A 23,134-nucleotide genomic window follows, 5' to 3' on the forward strand; every position below is an offset into this window, starting at 1 on the left:
GCCCTCCCAATTTGACAGTGAATCATTGATAACTACTCCTTAAGTATGGTCTTTCAACCAGTTGTGTACCCACCTTATAGTAATTTCATCATGGGGTGAGGGAAGGAGAGAAAGTATGAAAATGACTGACTCTGTTCCCTGGTGGTTAAAGCACTCACCTAGGAGGTGAGAAATGCAGTATCAGTCCACCTGCTCCAATGGCTTTTTTTTTTTTTTTTTAAATCTCAGGCTTTGTGAATCCCAGTGACTTTCTTGGTGCCTAAAAGTTAGGTGTGGTGATTATCACCAAAGCTAAGTTTCTTTGTGAATCTAGCCCAGAGAGACTAAGGACTAGATTTTTTTTTTAAAGGTATTAAGGTGCCTAAAAATGCAGATAGGTGGCACCTATGTGTGTCCTCAGGTGTCTAAATACCTTTACAAATCTAGTCCAAAGAGACTTGCCCAAAGCCAACTGCTGTCAAGGGTGGATATGTTTCCTACAATAGGCAAGGCTCAATTTTAAGGCCAACAGCAGGCTGGTTTCAAGATTGGGCCTTGAGTGAACTTTTTCTGTTACTATAATGTCCAATATATATGAAAATGAAATATGATTTAAAAAGAGGGATTTTTTCCCCTACATATGTTCAGCATTTGCCAGCACCTGAAGTATATGGATATCCTGCTGGAAAAGGGCCATAAAATCATCTCCCGTTAAAAGCTATAGAAAGTCATCCAAGTACCAAAGAGAAATTTTCCATTTTTTTTTTCTTTTTATGCTTGGGTTGGACTGCCTCCCTATAAAGTTGACAGGATTGTAACCTGCACAGAAGTGTCAAAATGCTTTAATTAAAAGCTTGTTTTTTAAATGAAGCTGCTACGTTGTATTTTTTTCCACTAATTACAGAATACTTCTCTGTGAACATGAGGATATGATTAGCTGGAGTGAAAGATATAAATGTGAGATGAGAAACACACTAGAGGGTCCCCAAAGACTGGGATGAATGCATGAATTAATGCTGATGAGGCTCAAATCAAATTTGCCCATCTCTTTCATTTTTACACTTATTCATTTTTAAGATGGAGTCACTTGTTTCTTTTTCAAAGTTTCACCCATTTACTATATTCCCTATTTTTAGCTACATCTGCCTAAATCATCCCTGGCATTTCATTTAGAAAACATATTCTTCACTTCCTCTCCTAACCTGTTGTGTCGTGTTGTTATAAGGTGTTGAAATAGCTGCCATCACATTCCATCCTACAGGGGGTTGCATTTCAGTGCCAGGGGGAAGCTGTGTATATGAGATCCTTTGCGACAAAAGGTATTGTATCTATTTTAGGGTTTTGTACTGGCAGCCATAACCATGGTGTCTGAGCACCTCCTGGTTAACTAGATCAGCATAATATGGTTCCTGGGAGATCACTGGCAAGTTGCAATGCTGTTATTTATTATTAAAGCAGACACTAATAAATAGCAATATTAACTGGGCATGGGATTCTTTCAGATTGTCATATACAAACTCTTTCATGTAGGATCTGGTTCAAAGCCCACTGAAGTCAATATGAGTCTTTCAATTGACTTTGAATCAGGCCCCTAATTTTTTTTCTTCCTAGCTATTAGGGTATTTGTCATCTAAATCAAAAGTCCCTAGTCTTAGTTGCTTGATGTACAATCACCTTCGTTTTTTAAGCTTTGGCTGTCAGATTCCAAGTTTGCAGGCCTTCAGGGCTTGTTGCACAGCCTTCCTTGTTTTTTTTTCTGAGGTGAGTTGTTCTGGGATGAGTGGGATAAAGGGGAAGGGCTCAGACATGATGGAAATAAATATAAATATATGTATGTAAATATATGTAATCACATTAATAAATGCTGCTTGATAAATTTTTATTCATATATTTTGAATGAAAAGTCAAGCGGTTAAAGTGATTTATGCAAATTGACTCCAGAGGGGTTTTGGTAAGGTAGGTGACTGGGGGAATTGGTAATAGTATGAGTCATTCTGAAGTTGATAGGAAAATAAAGCTCACAGAACACAAGCTGCATGATTTTCAGAGTTTAAATTAAACAATTGACATAGAAATCCAGTTTATGGGGGGGAGGAAGGGAAATCAGAGATCGATAGACCTGTTTATGCATTTGTGTTTTATGACCCTGAAAATAAAACCTGTTCAAAATGTGAGTTTCTGAAATATAAAGTCTTACAGACTTTTTTTTTAAAAAAAAAATCAACATTTCACATCTTCCGTTCAAAACTGCCACGTCATTCAGTAAAACTGAAATGCTGAACTGTGATTTAATAATTACAGGGTTGACATATGAAAACATATGTTTGTAATAGATAAACTACTATGAACAGACTACTTGAAACTTTTTTTTATGATTATGAGGGGGTGTCCACCCCACACAGGATTGGAAGGGGTTAAAATGGCCAAGCTGGCCAATTAACTCCCCAGGCTGCACCTGGAAGGGAGCCAGGGAGCAGGGAACTAATTGACTGTAGGCAGGCTCACCTGTGCAGGAACTGGGTGGGGCCTATAAAGCCTGGAAGCTGGCTACAGATATGGGGGTGTTGTAGGAGTTTCAGGCTGGCTGGGGCCACTCTCTGAGTGGAGGGAGTTGGAAGGCTGGCAAACCCAGATTGAGGGGAAGCCTGATAAGTAGGAAGAAGCTCAGAGAATCAGCACTAAGGGATAGGCCTCTGCAGACCTTGGCTACTTGTTATTGGGTCCCTGGACTGGAACCCACTATAGAGGGTTGGTCTGGGTCTGGATCTGGGTCTGGGTCCCCTACCAGCCACTTGGAAATGCCAGCCCAACAGTGGGTCTGGAAGGACTTTGAAACCCATGGAAGGGGAGGACCTTAGTGACCTGGCCAAAGGGCCAAGCCATGAAGAGGAGATCGCTGTCGCTGGAGTCAGAGTTGGCTTCAGGGTGAGACTGTATGGGAGAAAACACTGCTGGAGGGGGAACACAATGCTTGGCAGAGCTAATTCCCAGGATGGTCAGCAGGAGGCGCTGCTAGCAGTGAGTGAGCCTCCTGACTGATGAATTGTTTTGTTTTGTTTTTTTAAAGTGGGTTTAGAAAAAGAAGTTAGAAGACTTTAGGTAACTAAGATTATACAGGGTATAATAAAAAGTAAAACTGATCAGTCTCTCCTTTTTATTCTCTCCCATATCTGAACAAAATTTTGCATGATGGAACTAATTGGTAAATAAAAATATATACCTCTTTGTAGAGTGTCTGATGAGCTTATGGAACTCACTGCTACATGAAGTTATAAAGATACATGCTGCAGCTGAATTTAAAAGAGGATGCATTATTTTATGATCAATAGCAATGGGCCATATTCCTGGGCCCTTAATGGAGCAAAAATCTGGTTGACATTAATGGGAGCCTTACTCTTTTAAGGGCCCCAGTGTAATTATTCATGCAGAGAATGCCAGTGAAGGGGAGCCAAAGTAAGTGGAGATGAGGCCAGGAATATGGATAGAGGGGAACCTTCCTGGCATGCCCACCTTTCCCTGGGAGTTCACTGATGTTATCCTGTGACTGCTATTGTACTAAAAAAGCCTGGGTGGTGCTCTACAAACCCACGTAAAGAGACATGGTCCCCTACCTCAAAGAGCCTACAATCTAATTTTAGATGTGACACAATAAGAGGATGATAAAACAGGGGTGGGAGGAAAGGAAGGAAGAGTAAGGAAGCATAGGATTGAAAGGGACCTTCTGGGTCATCAATTCCAGTCCCTTGCTATTGCAATCAACCCTGTCCTATAATCCCATTCATAAAGTTCTCAAGCTCCGTTTTAAAACTATTTTGGTTTTTTTTGTCCCTTTTCTCTCCCCTTCCTCCCTTCCCCCCTGAAATTTGAAGGCTGTTTTAATTTGTTGCTTGCTTTTTTGGAATTAACTCATTTCTTCTAGATGATGCAGAAAAAGCTTTGTTTTAAGGAGAGAGATAAATGAGGAGATGGTGGTGACTTGGCAAATAAGAACTGGGAGAACATTCTATGCACCCAGGGCAGCCTGGGAAAATGTATGAAGATGGATGTAGGTAGGAGACTGTTACAAAAGGGACCTTAAGGCTAGTGTCACTTACAGAATGAATGGAGTAGGGGAGAAATGTGGTAGAAGACAAGGTCAAAGTTGTAGGTGGGGATGAAATTGTACATGGCCTTGACCAGGAGATCAAGAAATCTGAACTTGAGAGGCAGGGGAATGAAGAGCCAGAAAAGACATTCAAAGAGGGCTGTCTTGGTCTGAAATGACAGACAAGGAGGACGATTAAATTATAAGCAGACTTTCTGTCTTTTTATCTGGAGTCTAACAATTACATAAGCGTAAGTGAGCAAGCTTTTCTGGGTGAGGCTAACATGTGAATTGCTGACAAATAGACTAGTGTTTCCAGTATGTTTGGTTTTTTTAATAAAATTGCTCCCATTAGAAGGGTCAGAACCAAAAGCAAACAATGAAACAAGCTAACTTGGAAGAAGATGATTTGACTTGCAGATTTTTCTACTGCAAAACAAAAATGTTATAAATTTTGAATTTTGTCAGATCACCCTGAGTAAACACATCCTTCAAGAATAGTTACCTTCTTCATGGTCAGTCCATCACAGATGGAATACATTAATTGGAGCACCTTAAAAAACAAACAAAAAAACAGTCAGATACAACAAATTATATCGAAATCCTTATATTGAATTGTGAGTGGAGAGAGATTCGTTTTTTAAAAAGTCACATGGTAAAAATTGTAGATGCCTTATTCCCCCATTCAAAAAAATTGAGCAATTTTAAGTTTTAACATGTGGAATTATTGTATCTTGCTGAAAAGAAATCCTCGTGTTAGATCCCAGGGCCCTTTCCCTATTACATAATGCAGAGAAACATGCAGAAACTATACAGTTATTTTTAAATACAAAATTTAGAAAGATTTAATGTAGTTTGGATGGAATTGGAGAGCATGAAAAGCTCACCATGTCTGAAAGGTCTAATTATTTTTAACCTAGCTTGCAACCAGGGGATTTGGAACAGGAGCTAAAAGACTGAAAATACAGAACCCCATTGTAAAAAATGTAGACAAATTCCCTGTGATTTCTCATGGAATTGATGTCTACAAAAACTAGCAGTGATGTCACACCATTATTTTCCTATTCTTAACCAGGAACAGATCTGGACCATGAAGGATCTCACTAGAGGGAAGCAGGAAAAGAAACAGAGTAACACAGGGCGTATTTTGGGATGAGGCGGAACATTTGGCTGAAATGCTGTGCAAGAGCTGACTGAATTAGATATGGGGCTAGCTGTGGTCAGTTAAAATGGGCTGGTTAGACTTATTCTTGGAAAACGTCTACTGCATAATATGGCTACTTCAAAAAAAAACATATCTGTTAAACTGGAATGTTCCTGAAAGGTTTTGCTTTGCAGGGCCAAAGACTGAGGTCCTGATCTTGTTTTCAGTCAGCCCTTATTCAGGCAAACTCATGTTGACCTGAAGTGCTTTGTAAAAACCAAAGACTGGACCTTGTTCACACTGGACACCTCCTCCACTTTGTAGCTAGGCATTATTGCAATCCTTGCAGGCTTTTGCATAGAAGACCTGCTCCTAGAATGTGTGCCCATGCATTTGCATCCCTCTTGTCCCCACATGCACGCAGGTGCTCCAGGAAACACCATGCTTCCCTGACTTCTTGCTGGCATAATGCACATTCCCACTGTCCCAAGGGTCTCCAATGCCTAAAAGGCACAATTGAGCTCCCAGTAATGGACCTTAGGAATAGGATCAGGCCCTATTTTGTAAGGATTTTTTTTAACTAAATTGTATGTATGGATCAGAAACAGTCCTTTATTATTTCCTTCCAGAAAAAACCCTGCTTTTAAAGAAAATACACAAATGGAAGATGTTTGATCTATGCCTTAATCTTGCTTTGTGGCACAATGGCTTGACGCTCTCTTGACCAATATGTTCTATTATTTTTATTATTATTATTATTATTATTTTTCTGTTGTACAAAAGGCTATCCTTACATGGGCAACTTTCCACACTAATAATGGTGGCTTCATGCTTGGTTGCCAGGTGGCCAATATCTGCAGCTTTTCGTGGGATCACTCCTTGGCCTTGCATTTGAAGGTCACCAAATAAAGATGAATCGGTTGAAACAATTTTAAAATAGAAACGCACTTGTAGAGCAATGTGCTTCACTTGAACTTGCATCAAAGATCCAAGCTTCAATGCTTCCTCTTTTAGGGCATGAAAATCATTGAAAAAAAAATTGTCAGAATAGCAAGTTTTAAACACACCTGCCCTATTGATGAATTGTGTGACCATCAGCAGTTTGACTCTAGTACAACCAATGCCAACATTTTGAAGTCACCTTCTTCCACTCCTTTCCTCTCCCAAGTTAACCAAGTTGTGGAAGTTTTTCCACATAATGGAAAATTCCATATGTTTAACTTTTGAGTGAAAAATAAATTCCAGCAACTTAAATATCATGTCCCATCCTGCATTTTTCTTGTTTTCTCTTCTCATTCATTCTTTTCCCCACCCCTCCTTTTAATCTATACCATTATTCTTCCGTCTTGTGTATTGCTTTCATTGATAAAATTTTGTTGTTTCATAGGCCAGTACAATGCTCCCTCTGTATCTTGTGTTATGTCCCTACCACTTTTCTCATGGTTTCTGTCTTCTGGCCAATTCCCTTCCCTTTATGATGATCTCTCCTCTTTCTTTTCCCTCCTCCCTTGGTGGTTTCTCCCTGTATCTGAAGACCGTAAGCATCTGAGTTAGAGCGCTTTATTTATAGGTATGCCTAGCCCTGCTGTTACTTCTGCAGACATGAATATTGGCAGTGGGCTGAATAACTTACTCATTGCACACTCAGAACTATCATTTGAATTCACTGGGAGTTTTAAGTGTACATGGAATCCTGCATCAGGCCCAGACTACTATGGACTGCTTCCCGAGAAAATATTTTTTAGGGCCAGACAGTGACAGGTAGGCACAGCCTATTGTAATGGACAGTACAGAGCCTCAGAATTCCTCCTGGAGTTATGCATGAGGGAGAATAATCTGACAGTCCTTTAAAGGTTATACCATATGCCTTTCGTGAGAAGCACACCTTTTTGTCCAAGTTTCTCCCCAGAGAGAGCATCTCAATAGTAGCCCCAGATTTCTTCCAGTGCAGGAGCTGCAATTATGGCTTGTATATGTGCAACTCTTGCTCTCAGTAATTTGACAGTAAAGATTACACCCAGAACGATTCATCCCACCTGTTCCAACATATATTCTCCTGTAGAACCCTTTTTAATCAGCATTCAAGAGACATTACCTTTTAACCCTGAAACATTTACCATATTGTGACTTGTTTTGATTCGTTTGTCAAACCTCCCCGTTTGTCAAAAGGAAAGATGTGATGAGTGCGAGTGGCAGATGGTCAAATATGGTGTCATCTAGTCTCAGTTGTGCATTTTTCAATGTTAGAGGGCCAAATAAAGTTATACATTTTAAAAGTGGAAAAGTAGCTGCTGGAGAACACAATAAAGGAGAACAGCATTCTAGAAACCTAAATGGGACAATAAGAGAAGCAAGGAGCTTATAATATACTCCACTCCCCATCTCCTTATAGGCCTGTTGTGATAACTGTGCCTACAAATTTACTCTAAGTGTGAGCAACTTTTAAAAGTATGTGTAAGTTCATAAAATGTCACAATGAACTATAACAAATCTTGATCTGAAAAGATAAGAGAGACAGATTGACTTAGTCTAAATGAGGGCCTAGTGTTGCAACTCAAGGACTGTTGGAATCATGCTTGGTAAAAACAAGATGTGGAACTGGAAATTAATGAACCAAATTAACATATGTTAGGCCCAGTGATGAGCTGCCAAATCTTAAGAACTGGTTCCCGGAGGGTTCTTCAGTTGCTCTGTGGCACTTTGGCGGCACTGAAGGACCCACTGTCGAAGATCTGGAGCGAGTGAAGGGCCTGCTGCCAAAGTGCCGCCAAAGACCCGGAGAAAAATTAAAATGGGATTCTTGGCCAGGGAGCCTCCCCAGCCAGGAGTTCAAGCAGGCCAGACAGGGGACGGTCCTGCAGGCCATATGTGGCCCTCGGGCTGGAGTTTGCCCACCCTTTTAACAACCAGTTCTAAACTGGCTTCAAAATTTAACAACTGGTTCATGCGAACCAGTGTGAACCGGCTCCAGCTCACCACTGATTAGGCCTAATTGGTGAACAAATAATAAGGGGATGGGCTAGTCCACTCATCACTCCCTTTTTGGGTCCTTAAAAAGAGACTTTTTGGGAAAAGGTGGAAGAACAGATGGAGTCTGCTGGAGCAAGCTTCATGGCCATGGCTGCCACCCTCACCATCTCCTGGGACCCTAGGCCCTATTCGTCCTAATCCTGAGGACTGTCCTGACCAGGCCAGAGGGATGGACTTCAATGACATCGCCAACCCTACAAGCTCCAGCTGAATCCCAAACACCACCTGACTTGAAACTGGATCAGACTTTAACAGCAGCTCCTGCTCATCTCAACTAACTCTTCTACCCCAAAGGAGAGTGTAACGATGCTGGTTCTGGTGGGACCCAACTGAGAGTGCCAATTCAGGACAAATTGCTGAAAGTAGGGCAGTTATAGCCCAAGGCTGGGTTTTTTCCACCTCTAAGGCAAACCAAGCCAGCCAGTCAGAGAGGGCTTTGGTTTTAACCCATTGGCTAACCACAAGTCACACAAGCAATTCCCTTAGACACTCCAGTTTCCCATTATCACCACCAGTGCCACTCGTTATGGGGACAAATGGTTATGAAAACCAATACCCCAGTAAAAGAAAAAAGGTTCTCTCAATCCCAAAGGACCAAGCCCCAGACCCAGGTAAATATACAAATCAGATCTTACCCACAAACCACGCTGTTGCCAATCCTTTAGAATCTAAAGTCTGAAGGTTTATTCATAAAAGGGAAAAGATATAGATGAGAGCTAGAGTTGGTTAAATGGAATCAATTACATACAGTAATGGCAAAGGTCTTGGTTTAGGCTTGTAGCAGTGGTGGAATAAACTGCAGGTTCAAATCAAGTCTATGGCGTACATCCACAGCTGGGATGGGTCATCAGTCCTATGTGTAGCACTTCCGTTTGTAGCAAAGTCCCTCCAGAGGTATGAAGCAGGACTGAAGACAAGACGGAGGAGCAGCCTTTTATAGTCTCTTGCCATGTGGTCTCTGCTTTATTTGTCCCAAAGACAAGCTATCCATCACACGGCATGGAAAAACCTCAGTTCTGTCCATATGCTTGTCCCTGCATACCTTGCTGAGTCACAAGGTGTATCTGGTTTCAGAGTAACAGCTATGTTAGTCTGTATTCGCAAAAAGAAAAGGAGTACTTGTGGCACCTTAGAGACTAACCAATTTATTTGAGCATAAGCTTTCGTGAGCTACAGCTCACTTCATCAGATAGGAATTTTTTCTTTTCCTTTAAAAATATTTCCAAAATTATCTTGAAAGGTTGTCCATCACAAAGAGAAGCCTGCTAGACTCTCATGTCTTTTCAGGACCCGCTACAAATACAGGACTCTATTTAAAGGAATTCAGTGCTTATGAAAAGTGCTTGACACTTCTCCTGACTGAATCCCTTTGTCTAGCAACAGAACAGGTACCAACAGTTCAAGATCCCCTTACACTGCCCCGGCCAAGGTGACTCAATTCTATAATGCAGGGACCCACTCTGGAGATGAGGGACAGTTCTGTATCCATAGCCATCCAAACTTCGGCCTCTCTTCTGAGGTTGCCAGCCCCAGTGAGATTTTTATTGGGGTTTTGACACCTGTCAGGCTGGAATGGGAGAGAGACTGAGGAATTCATTTCATGGCGATTCTCACATATTGTGAAGTAGCGTCATTTACAGTTGGGCTGCATTTGTGTCACTGACTTAGAGATGAAAGCTCTGTAACATGTTACCTATTGTAAGAGTCATCTGTTCTCCAGCAAGGTGTCTCTTACAAGGCATCTGACTCCTGGCTCTACTCCTGTTAATGTCAGTTTTTGGAACCGAAGGGGTGTTCAGAGGGAATATCTACCTGGGGAATTTTTCCATCTTCTGATACATCTGCAGGTAGTGGATATCTGCAGTATTTTTATGGACTAACTTAATTATCTATATAAAGTTGTCAACTGATCTTGTGTAATCCAAACTTCTATGCTAGAGTAGTTGAATGTGGGGTGGTAGGCAGGGCCGGCTCCAGCTTTTTCGCCGCCCCAAGCGGCAAAAGAAAAAAAAAACCCTGATTGAGCTGCTGCCAAAGTGCCACCGAAGTAGAAGGGAGGGAACGAAGGGCTCGCCGCTGAATTGCCACCAAAGACCTGGACGTGCCGCCCCAATAACTGATGGAGTGAGGCCCCTTTCTATTGGCCGCCCCAGGCACCTGCTTCCTTCGCTGGAGCCGGTCCTGGTAGTGGGGAAAATCTGAAGGGAGGGTGATATGATCCCTATGTATATGGCACAGAGTGTGCGAAGATCGTTCAGATCTGTCTGGATGAAAGACATTGCTGTATGTAACTTATCCTGTTACTAACAGCAATGATAAGGAGGATTTTCAGTTGCTCACCATTCTTGTCCTTCCATTTTCCTCTCATTGGTTGGTGGTCAGGCTTAGGTTTTCTATTGACTTGACTTGAGTAGGGATAATCCCAATTTAGCTGTTTCCAGTTTGTTTGGATTTTCAGATGTATAATAAAATACAACATTGCTCTAATTAAAACACTAAATGCAGTTGGAAGAATACTAATTCCACAGTTATAACTTGTTTTTAAATCTATTATAAAAGAACATTAAATGCTGCCATAATGTGTCCCCTTATAGTCTATTTAAACATATCCCAGATTATGATGGGTTTAGTGTCCTCATGATTATTAATTAGGAAGAATCCTGTTACATTATTTAGGAGAGGTTCTTGGCAGTTGTTATGTAGAGGTAGATTGAAGCACCAGATGTTTTGCCCTGTTATTTTTGGCCATTAGGATTTTTATAAACAAGGGGCTACTATGAAACACAATACTGCTGCTCAGATCTCTGTACTGGTTTCCTTTTCGCTTAGGGGTGCCTTTTCAAAATGTTGATGACTTTTATCTTTAAGGCCCTGAATAGTTGGGAAGTCACTTAACTGCTTCGGTGAGGAAAGGGAAGAGGTGGCCATTCGGATATCACGTGCTCTTGCTGGTGATTCCTAGGGGAGAGTTCTCAATGGTCAGTAGCAGAGCATTGGCAGGAGAGGACCCCAAGCTTTGAAGTAGTTCCTCTTGGTGGGCCACAAGCAATGGTGCTGGAACTAGGGGTGCTACTGCACCGCCTGGCTTGAAGTAGTAAACACCAAATGCATGGTTTCTATTAGCACCTCCACTATTAAAATTGTTCCAGCACCCCTGACCACAAGAGCCTGCATTTGGTAAGCTTTGGGGCTGTGATATTTCAGCACCTAGCTAAGGTGGTAACTGATGCTCTATTAGCCAGAGTAAAGGGTCTGGCCCATCTATGCTTACTCTTCCTTTTGCAGCCTGCAGATCTTTGGCTGATTCTGTGCTGGCCCAGCTCCTGTTGTAGATTAGGGTAGTCACAGGGCTATTCTAAACTATCCTGGCTTCCAGAAGCCTGTAGGAGCTATTCTATCAGCCAGCAATCACTAGGGCATTAGAAAAGTCTCACCTATTATAAGTGTTATCTATTCTCCAGCAAGGTGTCTCTTACAAGGAGAAATCTGACTATGGCTCTGCTTCTAGGAACTGAAGGGGTATTCAGAGAGAATATCTACCTGGGGAATTTTTCCATCTTCTGACACATTTACGTCTGCAGGAAGTAGAGATCCGTAGTACTTTTATGGACAAACTGATCTTGTGTGATTCAGACTTCTATAATAGAAGTGGCTGAACTTAGGGTGGAGGGTGAATTTGAAGAGAGAGCGATTTGATTCCTATGTTTCAGAGTGGTAGCCGTGTTAGTCTGTATCAGGAAAAATAATGAGGAGTCCTTGTGGCACCTTAGAGACTATGTGTAATGCACAGAGTTTGCAAAGGGCAACGAAAAAGTGATGTGCCCAGGAGGGTATTAGGAAAGGTTGGTGTAGGAGTCACTATGGTTGTCTGTGTCAGCTGAGGATCCCCTCTATGCTGTGACTAGTTACACCAAGTTTAAGTGTGCTTTGTGTGGGAGACAATAATACAGCCCCAGACTGAGTCCCCATGCCACATGAGAAGAGGAAGACTTGTATGTGGAGGGTCTACTCCATGCATTTGTCTCAGGGTGGGGGTGTGTCTAGGGCAGGGATGGTCTGGACAGTGTTCTCGATACCCATATGGAAGTGGAAGAACTGTCTAATGTTTATCTAAATACTATCTGAGAGCATCAATTACACCTTTAAAGTTATTGAGACTGGGACCAGAATAGAATCCAGCTGCAGGGGAAAAAATTGTTTGCATTTGGTGTACAAATAGTACAACTTTTTCCTTGGACATGGCAATATAGAAGAAACTACCATCCTCATGATGTGCTTCATATATCTAGCTATTTTATTAGCTTGAAATTTAAGGACTCTCCTCCTCAAAGAGGAGTGACCCCAACCCAAATATAATGACATGGACATGTGGAATCTTTCTCACCTGGAGTTTTTTAAAATTTGAATGTCTGTGGGTATGCTGTTAAATGCTATGTCTACTCCTCGTTTTCTATTTAGTCAGAGAACTCCCCCTTCATTCACTGCAATGACCTCATCTGCAGATGCTCCATGTGAAACCACTAGCAATTGCATAAAAACGTAAATGATGTATTTCATTTTGTCTCTCTACAGCTGATTTGTTTACTTTCCATGGTTGTGTCATTGCCTTGGTAGCCCTCATTCATTTTAAATAAATGTGAATAAACTTGGGTCTGAGTCTACAGAAAATTTGTAACAAAGTTTTCAGACAACTTCCCAACTGCTGCCCCCAAATGAAGCTTGCCAGTAATTCAGTACTGCATTTAATACTGCTTGATGCAGAGACATGCTGTAGTATTCTTTGCAGTGTAAGGGACAAATCCTGTTCCCAGTGAAGTCAATAGCAAGATTCTCATTAACGTCAGTAGCAACAAGATTTGGCCCTATTTTAATCAGCAATTTAGTCGTGTACTACTCAGAATCTGTCATGGGTTTTTTCCTGAGTAGCAAATATCTAGCAGCTTTGTTTGTTACATCACTGGTAAGTGAGGATGTTGGATCAAGCAGTTTTAGCAGGCATTTGGGAATCAAAATTCCCTTTTCAGCCGCTTTGTACTACAATCTGTAAACACCAGCATAACTGGTTTAAACTGGGTTTGTGACTGCTTTGCATCACTGGATGAATACAGACCCAAATTCTTATTCTCTTCTGCCACTGGCCCACTCAATGGTCTTGGGTAAAAAGAGGGATAAATGTACGTATTTATGCTCATTCTTTTTGTTTCCAGCTGATAAGCCTGAGGTGGCAGTGCTGTTATCAATTAAATAGAATTCAGCATGCTTCAAGGCACTCTGTCTTCACAAAGAATTTGAATGAAATTGAAAGTCTCCTCCTCCTTATCATAGTTACAGTTCAGATTTTTATCTTGCATAACATGGACAGTCAAACAGGAAACATCAGGTATTTTCTAGAATGATCTTTATTCTGTCCCCTCCCGTATGAGGCTTTCAAAGGATAGTTGCAATGTATAGTATAAGGATTACTTATCTGGAGAGTACACTGTGACTGAGCTCCCTTTTGTACATCTGACCTTTCTGTGGGGCATAATGTGGTCTCCCAAATATAGTGCCCAAGTTTCAATTGGTGGAAATCAGCATTTCAGATGATAGAGCTATGTCAGTTTACACCAACTGAGGATCTGACCTACAGGTTTTTTAAATTTTGTTTAGTGGTACCAATACTCCAGGATACCATCATAAATATAAAATTTTTTAGTGATGTGTCTACTAAAGCATCTGGCAAGTTCCCCCAGAATTAAGATTGACCCTACTGGGATGGTCATTCTGGTGGGCAAAGGGGAGAATTACACTGATGTATATTTGTAAATAATTATTCATAAGTTATCATAAGAGGTTTCAGAGTGGTAGCCATGTTAGTCTGTATCAGCAAAAAACAACAAGGAGTCCTTGTGGCACCTTAGATACTAACAAATTTATTTGGGCATAAGCTTTTGTGGGATGAAGTGGGTTCTAGCCCACAAAAGCTTATGCCCAAATAAATTTGTTACTCTCTAAGGTGCCACAAGGACTCTTTGTTGTTTTATCATAAGAGCAAATTCTCCAGTGGTTATGGTAAAGTATTTCAGCAATTTAAAAAATCTGACTCAGGGTAGAATTCTTACATGATTTAGCTGACGGTATTCATTCATACCTGGAAATCAAATCAAACCTGCATGGGGAGCGCCACCTTTCGCTATAGGAAAGCTGATCACGTGGTGACAGCTGGAATATGCATAGTGCATTTGCTAGGAAAATAGCGGCCCTTTAGTGACAAGATTTCATTTATATCACCTAAAGAAGAATAACAAAATGTGTGTTTTATGTTTGCTTAACAGATCACTCACCATCTTAGATAACAAGAACCCTTTATGCTGACAGAGGGAAAAGGAATGTTAGCCAGGACACTTTGGTTATCCTCTACTTGTTTCAAAATTTGCCATGAGATCTTCAATTCCTATCTGGACAATAACCCAGGGAAGGCAGAAGAGAACTTGGGCAGAGGGGACAGCTCTATCTAAAGATTTCAGAACTTCCCCCCTTAATACTCAACATTGAGCATGAGACCAATAAGTATACATATTGGGCTCAAGTCCCATGAGCAGTGAAAGGCAATCCCCAAAACTGGAGCTGGCTGGGAAACTGAATTTCAGTTCCACATATTCTTGTGTTCAAATTTTTTTTTCATCCTGATTTGGGACAAAAATGCTAAAATCTTACAATAGTTTGTTTCAGAAACACCAAAAGTGGGGTTTCCAAAGTGAAATATGCTTCCTATGATCCCCAGCTGGCAGGCTGCAGAAGAACAGTGGTCCTGGAAGAGTGGGGTCTTCAGCAGCCTGCCAGGTGGGCTGCAGGGAGGTTGGGCAGGAAATTAGGCAGGTTTTGAAACCAGTGTGGCAGGCTGTGTTCCGTCCAAAGTTTATTTGAAATCAAACTATTTCAGCAAAATGTTCTTGATTTCAATGAACTGGCAAATTCTGATGGAAAAAATGGATTGCTGGAATTTTCCAAGTAGCTCTACTCAAAATAAGGCTGACTAGATACAGCTTTCCCTGGTTTCCTGTACCTTCCCTCCACTCCAGTGTTTTAGAAGAGGATATGAAGCCTTGCCAGCAAGTTCCTGCTGTCTGCCATTGTCTTAAGCAGGTTCTGGTGCCCTCCTCTAGCTAGTACAGGAAGATTTCATATGAATATCATGAGTGGCAGTTTTGACACAAAGTAGTTTCAGACAAGGAAATCAGAAATCAAAACAATGAGCTGGAAAATGGAAAGAGATAGCATGTGTCAAGTTGCCAAGAGCTTTTTCTTTATGTGAAGGTAGCTGCTGCTGACTAAGGCATTGTATTCAGGAGTGGGTTGTAGACATTTTCAATAGTCTCAATGCATTTGCTGGACAGTATTTCCATTTAAAATGGAGGTGTGTGTCAATAAGGATTTTAAGGAACAGAAAAAGGCCATCCATCCAACCTTGTCTGCTTTCCTTTAATGTAGCTTAATTCTACTTCCTTTTTAAAACTATGCTCCTAAATCCTTTCCTTCTCCAGGGAAGAGGAAGACGAAAAACCAAAATAACAAAAAAGCCATGTTTCTCTTGAACTCATGTATATTCTTTGCTCTAATCATCTTTCCTAGTAAGTTATTCCATATGTTTGTTATCCTTGTTACAGAATAGCTCAGCCTGACTTCCCTAGCTATTCTTAGTTTCTTTTTTGTTTGAGATACTTTTCAGTCCTTTCCTAATTCAGAATATTTCTATTCAGTCACATAGCAAAGTCTCTCTTCCTCAATGACAATAAATCTAACACTTAACTTTTCATCATAAGTTAGATTATTGAAACAAGTGGCTTAGTATGGAGTTAGATAGGGAAGAGCTAATATTTTGGTCCTTTATTTATGTTTTAATTTCTGTGAATGTAGCTAGTGCTCTGGATGGGTATATATGTATATATATATATATATATATATATATTTAAATACAGGCACAAGTAGGTTGTGCTTTATCAGACCTATGCAGTGTGATCATATTTATTTAGAATGTTAGCCCTTTATCCAGGGTAAAGCCAGTGTATGTTGATACCTTCAGCACAGAGTGTTTCCAGCTGGTGACATGGAATAGCCTCCATTTCCTCATGTGTAACACTCACCAGTTGTTTTCCCCCCACCTCCTCTGCATTTTGTTTTTGCTGCTGGAAGGATGTGGGTGATGATTGATAGAGCATGTCCAATTGGCTCTGTTTGTCCATGCTGGCCTGCTTTGTGCACACTGAGGTCAGTGGTGTATTTGTAGGTAACCGTCCAAGGAAAACACCTCACAGCAGGCAAAAATGCTAACTAAGCAAAACAAACTCAGGAATGTGATCATCTGCTTAGCAACGTTTTCAGCAGACTTTTCCATCACAGTAAAGTTGCAGTCTGGCTATAGAAATTTAGAAGTGAACTCATAAGAACAGCTATACTGGGTCAGACCAAAGGTCCATCTAGCCCAGGATCCTGTCTTCTGACAGTGGCCAATGCCAGGTGCCCCAGAGGGAATACACAGAACAGGCAATCACCAAGTGATCCATCCACTGTCGCCCTTTCCTAGCTTCTGGCAAACAGAGGCTAGGGACACCATCCCTGCCCATCCTGGCTAATAGCCATTGATGGACCTATCCTCCATGAATATATCTACTTCTTTTTTGAACTCTTGTATAGTCTTGGTGAAGGCCAAGACTATACAGATGGGTGGCAGGGGGGACGCGGGCCCACCCACTCCCCTGTGTCCTAGCCCAGGGCCCTACCAGCAGCAGAGGACCCCCTGCTACGTCAGTGGGGCTCCCGGCCACAACACACTGACATTGGCTCTGCAAGTGTTGCAGCCTGACTAGGGTCGGCTGCCCCTGGGCTATTTCCTACCTCCCCCTCTATAAGTACCTGGGTCTGGCTGGCATCCTCCAAGGGGTCACACACCATGGGCTCCTCGGGGTAACTGGCAATTGGTTGGCTTGGTGGCTCCTCGGGGTAACTGGCGAACGGCAAGCTTGGCAGTGTCTCTGGGCTCGAGCTAGCATCAGACATTGGCTGGTCTGGCCAGTCCTCAGGTCGCCTGCCGATCACCGTGGTCTCCCGGCTGGGAGCTCCACCACATGCGTCTGGCCTCTCCGGTGACTGTGTTTCAACTGAGCTCTGGGGTCTGGCTTTTATACTTCCCGTCCTGCGCCTTGACCTCTGAGGGGCGGGTGCAGGGTTTGCTGGTTCCGCCCACTTTGGCCTCCAGAGAGGCTTATCCCTCTCCGGGGTGGCGGGGAACCAGACCGCCTCGCTACAGTGACCCTTAATTCTTGGGTTAGAGTAAATAACACTTCCTTATTTACTTTTTCCACACCAGTCATGATTTTACAGACCTCTGTCATATCCTCCCTTAGTCATTTCTTTTGCAAGCAGAAAAGTCCCATTCTTATTAATCTCTCCTCATATGGTATCCATTCCATACCCCGAAGTACTCAAATACCTGAGACAGCTTCAACTATGTTGTAGAGTTAGTTTCTTTGAGCATGTTGGGTTGGAGAGACAGGGGGAGGAGGAGTTTTATCTTAAAAATGTCAGGAATCGGATGTAAGTAAATCTTACAATCCAAAAAAACCAAATTTTGTACCATAAAAATTCTATTTTTACAGTTTAAAAGGCTACATTTTTGTACGTAAGCTGAAAGCAAAATTCCCCCCTCTGATCTGTTCAGTGGACCATATTGCATTTTTCATGCTTGATTCTCAGAGAATCTGATATTAATGGGAATGCTGCCTGGCCTGTGGTCCAAATTCAATAGCAATCTGTATTGTGGATTGGAGAGGTGAATTTTGCCCCAAATATCCTAAAATTCTAACGGTGGCCTAGACTGTCCCTTGGTCTTGAATAGGTGCATAGGGAGGCAGGTATGCAAATCCCTTCTGCTTTTATCCTCTGTGAGAGCAAAGGACCCTTGTGCCTGAGGGTGCACAGGGAATTGCTTCTCCTGGGATTCCTGGGTCACTAATCTTCAAAGGTGACAGTGGGAAGGAAGAAAGGCCATGGTCACTTCTCCCTTTTGCACCAGTTGATAGAGTTGGCTGGGCACACAGAGCCAGATTAATCTTTTGTGGTTCCTGAGGCCCTGCCTGTCGCTTGCATGGGGAGGAGGGAGCAGAGAAGAGTGAGCAGCAGGCAGGACCTTGGTGGCAGGGAAGAAAGAGGCTGAAAAGGGGCATGGCCACAGTCCAGGTGCCAGGGCCTCTTCTGAGTGTAGGCCTGGTGCCACAGTGCCTTTTGTGCCATTGTAAACCTGGTACTGGCCACAAAGGTGCAGAAACTAGAGTGCTCGGAGTGCGGCTTGAAGTGGTTTACATCATATCCAGATTTCAGAGTAACAGCCGTGTTAGTCTGTATTCGCAAAAAGAAAAGGAGGACTTGTGGCACCTTAGAGACTAACCAATTTATTTGAGCATAAGCTTTCGTAAGCTACAGCTCACTTCATCGGATGCATACTGTGGAAAGTGTAGAAGATCTTTTTATACACGCAAAGCATGAAAAAATACGTCCCTCCACCCCACTCTCCTGCTGGTAATAGCTTATCTAAAGTGATCACTCTCCTTACAATGTGTATGATAATCAAGTTGGGCCATTTCCAGCACAAATCCAGGTTCTCCCCCCACCCCCCACCACAAACCCACTCTCCTGTTGGTAATAGCTTATCCAAAGTGGTGACACTCCTTACAAAGTGTATGATAATCAAGGATGAAGTGGGCTGTAGCTCATGAAAGCTTATGCTCAAATAAATTGGTTAGTCTCTAAGGTGCCACAAGTACTCCTTTTCTTTTTGCGAATACTAACACGGCTGTTACTCTGAAACCTGTCATTGTAAGGAGAGTGATCACTTTAGATAAGCTATTATCAGCAGGAGAGTGGGGTAGGGGGAGGTATTTTTTCATGCTTTGTGTGTATAAAAAGAACTTCTACACTTTCCACAGTATGCATCCGATGAAGTGAGCTGTAGCTCATGAAAGCTTATGCTCAAATAAATTGATCATATCCAGAGTTTACAGTGTAGTTCAATGGCTCTCAGCACCCCCACTAAACAAACTGTTCCAGAACCACTGGCAGGCCATGTTGTTCTAATGAATTATTTCCTTGAACGGAAGATGAGGAGTAAGGGGGAAGCACATGGGAAGGTAATTACATGTAAAGATCTGATACACAAAGTTGCACTGTGGGCAGCCCCCCAAGTAGGTCCACTGTTGCAATGTGTACTGGAAGTGCCCAGAAAGTGACATGTAAAGTGCAGATAACATATTATGAGATGTATTTTTCCATGTATCTGATATCACAACATGCGTTGTATTCTCTGCAAGCTGCCTCTCCTTGCACTGTCCGCTTCCCTTTCCCCTGTCTGAGTGTAATGTCACACTGCCCCATCTGCAAAGGTCTAAGGGAGAGTTCAGCTATGGCCTCACAGCTTGCTGCCGTTGCAGCAGATCACACTCACATTTGCATTTGGTTCAGTTGTCTTGTATTTGGTTTGATTTCACATGGTGATTGGGAAATAGTGACACTGACCTACCTGCAAGAATTTTATGAGGAATACTTTTCTCTTATAGTCCATAAACATTCTAACAAGTAAAAGTCGATGGGCGAAGAACACTTTTTTCCCCTAAGAACACTTTGGATGTATAAAATTTTGTCCTAGTCATACAGCCCCTTTCATCCCATCCCCCACCTTTCCTGAGCAGACATGCTTGTGAAATGTAGTGATCAAGAAAAAGCAGGTGTTGGTCCGGGGGGGAATCACCCTAGTTCTAAGGGAACTCTGCCATACTTACACAGACAACGCTGTGAACAATAGTTCAGGGCAGGAGACACCATGTATCCTCACCTCTCCAGTTCAGCTATCACAGTTATTGTCAGTTAATTGCTGAAGTTCTTACTCAAGAAAAACTCATCTGAACGCCGTGGCAAAACTGCTTCAGGCAGTGGGAGTCAGGCTCAGTGGGATTATGTGATGGGCTGGTACGAGGGCTGGTGCAAGGGAAGAAAGTAATCTTCCCCACTCTTGTGTGGTGTAGCTCCGGGCTGCCCCATATTCAGGCATGAGCACTACAGCACAATCTAACCCTTCTTACCAACTACAGTATTCCAAACTACCACAAACTGAGCGTTGCTTAACTCTTACGTTCATGAGCACTTACCAGATGAGTTCCACTGACCCCTAATGTCCAGCCCTGGCTGGGATGATTTAATTGGGGATGGGTCCTGCTTTTGAGCAGGGGGTTGGACTAGATGACCTCCTGAGGTCCCTTCCAACCCTGATATTCTATGATTCTATGATCCCCAGATCAGAGGTAGTCTCCTACTCTTTTGCTACTGACTCTGAGGTGGCTGGCTAGCATTTGCCAATGAACACCTGGAGTTATAGAAAAGTTTGTCATCCAAGCAGGGTTTTTTTAACTACATTCTTTTTGGTCCTAGAGCTGGAAGTGCTGTGGTGCTACAGTAGCCAGGTCTGCTGCCCCTAGATAAGAAAGAAGTGGATCAAATTTGCATTTTTACATGTGCAGATTAGATGTCCTAGGTGGGTTTTTCTGCTTGGCCTTGTTTTTTAGAGACTTTCCTGAAATACTTGGCAGGTGAATAAAAAGGATGTTTCCGGCTGCAAATAAATAGCAGGAAACGTAACACAATGCAGTGATTTATTATTCAAGGATACACCGGGTTCTACCTTGTTTACAAAAATAGAGATAAAAGCATCTACATTCTAGTGAGTTTTCTCTGAAGATGTGTTGCAGATGTCATTACTCTTCTACTTCAGTGGGTTTCTCTCTCTCCGCAGCTGTGTGAGGTGCAACCAGCCTAATTCCCTACCTCCTTTCACATACACCCACGCGTGTGCTCATACCCACCCAGGCATGCACATGTGAGAACCTGCCTTTCATTATAATGGCAAGCACGATGGAGGCAAGAGTGTAAGAAAAGGAGAGAAGCTGAGATTTATGGTGTCAGACAGCCTGTGTGAATGAATGGGCATGCCTGAATGTAACCAGTCTTAAACAGAGTATCACTTTACTAGTGAAAAGAGCACTGTAGTTATACAAAGAATGTACATCTCCTTGCAATGTATTTTATTTTTGACTATCTTCTTATATTTACTACCTGTGGCATATTGCATAATTTACATTGGACATGAATATGTACATGCTGAAACATACATACCATAGCCTTAACAAAAATAAAACGTGTTAACCTATGGGTGCTTTATCTACATAATGGTTGTAGGATTGGATGCAGTCTCAGGGTGACTGGCCCCATGTATTTTTCCTGTACTTTTATCTCCATTCGCTCAGTCTGTATATACATCTATATAAGTGCTGGCATTGTAGGGTAATTACAGGCTTATACTAGGCTGCCACTAAAAAAGAGTGTGTACTGTTAACATGGGAAAACCAAATTAATATTCCCTTCTTCTTTGTCCTCTTCATCCTACTATAGCCACTGCTAACCTGAATCCTGATAGTCTCCTCTTTCTCCTTCTCCACCCTGTACGTAGATGGACATAGAATTCCATATACAGAAGCCCATTGTCATCCAAGACCTGTCCTATACTAGCAAAGAAATGCCAGATTCTTTTTCAGATGTATAGCTGTAGGAGAAGGAAGTCTACACCACAGTGTTTTTGTTTGATGGAAGAATTAGAACAGAAGCTTGGATGGAAAATTATTCAAATGAAACAATTCAATAGTAAGTGATTTCACATGTGGGTGTTGGATGTGTATTTTATCATAGGAGGAGTCATTTGCATAGAAGGAAGTTTGGCTACTGCTTGTGTGTGCAAAAATAAGAAAATACCATGGTTATATGGAAGCCAGTACCTGAAGGGAAGAAATCCCCACTTGCTTATAGAAAACAAAGTGGCCTTTAAAATGTCAGCTTTCTATTAGTCATACGGAGACCTTTCCACTTAACCTAGTCATGCGTTAGCCAGGGAACTTAAGGTAAGTCATTGTATAACAAAATAAAGGCACCCATTCCCATAATCATTTTAGGCATCATATTTAACCAATTAAACATATTACCAGGAGTAAATCAATCCCTGCTGCAACTCCATTGTAGCCAACTTGCAATTCTGTTTACACTCAAGTCAAAGTTTAGAATATGGTCATTTTCCCACATGGCTTGATATTCTGAACACACATCCCTAATTTGAAAAAATGAAAGTTTGGCATTTCTAACTTGATACTTCATTTTGTTTTAATTGTAACTACAAATTAAAAAGGGATATGCAGACTTCAGATCGGTCTTAGACTTCATTAATATGATGGAGATAATGAGCTCTGCCAGTTTAGCACTGGCTCTCTGTTTGGCGTTTTCTTGTGCTTTAACACTCGGTGATTTGCATCAAAATACTTCAGAAATTATCATTCTAATAGGACAACTGAAACCATGATCTTCCATGTAGCCAATCTGTGTCCTTAAAGATAGGATAGCTTGTTCTTTAGCTGACTTAATCACTCTTACAGGAATGCAAATCATGGAATTGTGCTCAGTTCTCACTACAAAAACGTAAACCCTAATCTGGTGAAGTGCTAAGCACATCTGGGGAGTTATTTATTTATGTAGGGCCTTTGTTAGGGACTCCCTCGCCGTATTTATCAGAGTACCTCACAAACACTGAATTAATCCTCCAACACTCCGCAAAGGCTGGGAAGTGGAATTTCTATCTTACAGGCGCGAACTGAGGCACAGAAACTTTGCTCAAGGTTACACAATGATTCTCTGGCAGGGCTGAAAACTGAACACCGCTCTCCTGAGTGTTCTCAAAGGATTAGGCACCTGATATACAAGCCTCTCAGTTATAAAGCTTAAACTCACTCTTAGAGAGGTCTCTGTTTAACACTGAGGTGTCTCAGGAATCA

This window comes from Eretmochelys imbricata, chromosome 3 (genome assembly GCF_965152235.1).
Source record: "Eretmochelys imbricata isolate rEreImb1 chromosome 3, rEreImb1.hap1, whole genome shotgun sequence".
NCBI classification, from domain to species: Eukaryota; Metazoa; Chordata; order Testudines; family Cheloniidae; genus Eretmochelys; species Eretmochelys imbricata.